At 41.5% G+C, this 4,736-nt stretch overlaps 1 protein-coding gene across 1 annotated transcript in view; it reads left to right on the top strand.

The window, feature by feature from the left end:
- The window catches only part of ECM2 (extracellular matrix protein 2, female organ and adipocyte specific), a 75,760-nt gene that overhangs the window by 7,803 nt on the left and 63,221 nt on the right, over positions 1–4,736 (top strand).

Here is a 4,736-nt window from a genome sequence, read left to right as displayed (position 1 = left end):
CTTGGCTTCCTCCATCACTGGAGCAAGCAAGCCTCATGTTCGCTTCAGCTGCCTGGCTGCCGGCCGCGATCTTGGCTGGCAGTTAATTTGCATATCACCCTGATTAGCCAATGGGAAGCGTGTCGGAAGTATGGCTAATTACCATGTTTGTCCATTATTAGGTAGGATATATATGTTTAGATGGGATCATGAAAGATACACTGAAATAGGGATTAGTAAATTATGGCCTCCAGGCCAAATCATGTTTGTTTGTTTTTTAAATATATTTCTATTGATTTCAGAGAGGAAGGGAGAGGGAGAGAGAGAGATAGAAATATCAATGATTAGAAAGTATCATTGATCAGCTGCCTCTTGCTTGCACACACACACACACACACACACACACACACATCACCACTGGGGATCAAGCCCGCAACCTGGGCATGTGCCCGGGAGAGAGAGAGATAGAAATATCAATGATTAGAAAGTATCATTGATCAGCTGCCTCTTGCTTGCACACACACACACACACACACACACACATCACCACTGGGGATCAAGCCCGCAACCTGGGCATGTGCCCTTGACCAGAATTGAGCCTGGGACCCTTCGGTCCACAGGCCAACACTCTATCTACTGAGCCAAACTAGCTAGGGCCTGTTTGTTTTTTTTTAAACAAAGTGCCATCAGAACACTCTCATGCCTATCCATTATTTACTTATCTTCTATGGTTACTTTTAAAATTTTTAGTATTTATTTATTTTTCATCCTCACCCAAGGATATTTTTTCCCATTGATTTTTTTAAAAATATGTTTTTATTGATTCCAGACAGGAAGGGAAAGGAAGAGAGAGAGAAACATCAATGATGAGAGAGACTCATTGATCGGCTGCCTCCTGCATAGCCCCTACTGAGGATTGAGCCCATAACCCCAGCTTGTGCCCTGATCTGGAATCAAACTGTGACCTCTTGGTTCACAGGTCGATGCTCAACCACTGAGCCACGCTGGCCAGTCATCCCAATGATTTTTAGAGAGAGTGGAAGGGAGGGAGGAGGGGGAGAGAGAGAGAGAAAGAGAGAGGGAAACATTGACATGAAAGAGACACATTGATTGGTTGCCTCTCACACACACCCCAACCTGGAGCTGGGGATCAAACCTGCAACCAAGGTACATGACCTTGACTGGGAATCGAACCAGCAACGTTTCAGTCTGCAGGCCGACACTCGAACCACATTAGCCAGTGTCTCTGGCTACTTTTGGGCTACAATAATAGCAAAGTTGAGTAGTGGATTTTTGTTAATTCTCACCCAAGGATATTTTTAGAGAGTGCAAGGGAGGGAGGGAAGAAAGGAGGAAGGGAGGGAGGGAGAGGGAGAGAGAGAGAGAGAGAGAGAGAGAGAGAGAGAGAGAGAGAGAGAGAGAGAGAGAGATCGGGTGCCTACCACACTTACCCTGACTGGGGCCAAGGATCAAACCTGCAACCCTTTGGTGTGCAAGCTGATGCTCTAACCATTTAGCAACACTCGCCAGGGCAAAGTTGACTAGTTTCGACAGAAACTGTTGAGCAGCAAAGCCAAAAACATTTACTCTCTAAACCTTGAAGAAAAAGTGTGCCTATCCTTGTACTAAACTAAGAATTGCTTTTAAGGCAACTTATCTTTTATGCCTTATACACGTATATCATTTTAAATAAAAATACTATTTTTATAAATTTAAACACATCTCTCTTTTTTTAAAGGGCAGTGCTATTATTATTCAACAGTCTCTAAAAAAAAACAATAATAACCAAAATGTATACGCAGCAGACCTAGGAAGGGCCTTAGAAAGGATTGATTTAGAGAGATTAGAACTCAGGAGAGAGAAATTGTGAATATGAACGTTACCTAAAAGTCTCTATGGGTTATCCTGTGGACAATGAATTGTAGCTCAACCCAAGGCAGACCTTTTCACAGAGCTTTCAAAACATGAACATGGAGTTCCCCATTCCTGGAAAGGACATGCCTGCAGAGACTCATTCACAGCCCAAGTCCCACCCAGCAAAGCCCCATCAGAAACGATGCAGGATGCAAGGAGACAGCCCATCATGAAGCACACGGAGGAACAAGCTGAAGGAAGAACCCTGTCAAGGACTATGCGGTTCTGTGCATGGGCATACGTATGAGGCTTGGAAATAGGTCAAAATAAAGAATGCTTGGAATTAGGAGGAAATCTTGGTAAAGTGATTGCCATATGGGATGATTTGTTCATAACTCACCCATCTAGTTATGATACACCAGGTTCTGCCTGCAGGCAACACATGACTGTCTTGATTAATCTGTCTTAAAATATTATTTAAAAATTTAAAAGCATTAAAATATAAAAACCATTTAAGCACCCAGTACACTCAATTTGGCCTTGAGCCCTAATTTCCTCACCTCTGATCTCAGCTACCATCAACCCCACAGCCTGGTCCTCAGGCCCTTCCAGTGTCACTTTACTTCTGCCTGAAGAGAGGTCTCAGGTCAAAAGCCATGCCAAGTAGCTCAGACACGTTGGGACTAAATTTTATTCATTACATGATTTAGATGTGAATCCAAATAGCCACTCCTTGACTGAACAGCAAAGCCGCAGCCCTATCCAAATATATCTACCCATTACCCCCATTACCCCCAGCCCATTCACCCTGGGTGATCTCTTCCACCGCCTGACTGCAAGCCCATCCCCGAGATGCTTTCTGCATAGAAAAGTTTGTATTGCCCGGCTGGGGAGGCTCAGTGGTCGAGCGTCAACCTATGAACTGGGAGGTTACGGTTCCATTCCTGGTCAGGGCACACGCCTGGGTTAGTGGGCACGATCCCTGGTGTGGGGCGTGCAGGAGGTAGTCAATCAATGATTCTCACTCATCATTGATGTTTCTACCTCGCCCTCTCCCTTCCTCTCTGAAATCAATTTTAAAAATTTTTTAAAAGTTTGTATTTTCTACAGTTTTATATAAAGGGAATCATGTATGTTTCTCTTATGTAAGACTTCTTTTATTCAATGTAATTATTTTGAAATCCACCCAATATTATTGCTAAGTAGTCCTTCACTGTATGGATATATTAGTTTGTTTTTCCATGAACATGCCGGTGGACATTTAGATAGCAATACTAATATAGCTGCTCTGCACATTTACACCCATGTCTCAATTGGTTGCCTCCCACATGTGCCCCAACCTGACCAGGGCCCAGGCCAGGGAGGACCCTGCAACTGGGTGCATATAACTTTTTGAATTAGTATTTTGGGTTTCTTCAAATATCTGAGAGTGGAAATGCTGGGTAATAAGATGTTCTATTTTTATTTTTTTAAATTAAATCTTTACTGTTGAAAGTCTGACATATGTTCCCTTTTTTTGCTCACTGACCCTTTCTAGCCTGTCCCCACGCCCCACCCAAGGACTAAACCAGACTACTGTCTGTGTCCATGGGTTATACATATACGCATAAAAGTTCTTTGGTTGTTCTCTTCCCGCCCACCCCGCTCCCCTGCCTTCCTTTTAACACTCTGCAGTCTGTTTTATGCTTCTATGAGACTGGATCAATTCTGTTCACCAATTTATTTGGTTCATTCAATTCCACTTATTTGATACTTATCATGCGATGCTTGTCTTTCCCAAGACTTATTTTACTTAGCATGATGCTCTCCAGGTCCCTCCATGCTGTCTCAATGAGTAAGAAATCCTGCCTTTTTACAGCTGCATAGTATTCCATGGTGTAAATGTACCACAGCTTTTTATCAATTCATCTACTGATGGGCACTTGGGCTGTTTGCAGATCTTAGCTATTGTAAATTGTGCTGCTATGAACATAGGGATCATACATTCGTTATATAAATAATCCTGCAATTAACATTTTCCAAGAGAGTAATTTGCTGGATCATATGGCAATTTTATTTTTAATTTTTTAATACACTGCCGTGCTGTTTTTCATGATAGTTGTACCAATTTATATTCTCATCAGCAGTGCACACAGATTCCCTTTTCTCCACATCCTCCCCAGCACTTACTCTCTCTGATCTTTTTGGCACTTGTCATTCTGACAGGTGTGAGGTGATATCTCATTGTCATTTTAATTTGCATCTCTCTGATGATCAGTGACTTTGAACATTTTTTCATATGTTTCTTGGCCTTCAGTATGTCCACTTTGGAGAAGTGTCTATTTAGGTTCTTTGCCCATTTTTTAATTAGATTGTTTGTCTTCCTATTGCTAAGTTGTATGAGTTTAGGATATTAACCCTTTATCAGATGTATCATTGCCAAATAAGTTCTCCCATACAGTGGACTTTTTTGTTTTGTTCATAGTTTCCTTTGCTCTGCAGAAGCCTTTTATTTTGATGTAGTCTCATTTGTTTTTATCATTAGTTTTCTTTGCCCCTAGAGATATATCTGTAAACATATTGTTACAAGAGCTATCTGAGATTTTGTGGCCTAAGGTTTCTTCTAGGATTTTTTTGGTTTTCACATCTTGCATTTTGTTCATTTTGAGTTTATTCTTGTGTATGGTGTAAGTTGGTGGTTTAATTATATTTTTTTTCATGTATTTGTCAAATTTTCCAAGCACCATTTATGGAAGAGACTGTCTTTACTCCACTGTATGCTCTTGCCTCCTTTGTCAAATATTAATTGAGCAAATTGGTTCGGGCCGGTTTCTGGGCTCTCTATTCTGTTCCATTGATCTATATGTCTGTTCTTGTGCCAGTACCAAGCAGTTTTGAGAACAGTGGCTTTGTAATACATCTTG

This window comes from Myotis davidii, unplaced genomic scaffold (genome assembly GCF_000327345.1).
Source record: "Myotis davidii unplaced genomic scaffold, ASM32734v1 scaffold287, whole genome shotgun sequence".
Taxonomy (NCBI): domain Eukaryota; kingdom Metazoa; phylum Chordata; class Mammalia; order Chiroptera; family Vespertilionidae; genus Myotis; species Myotis davidii.
The sequence above is the reverse complement of the archived record's forward strand: the minus strand, read 5'-3'. Positions and strand labels throughout refer to the sequence as shown.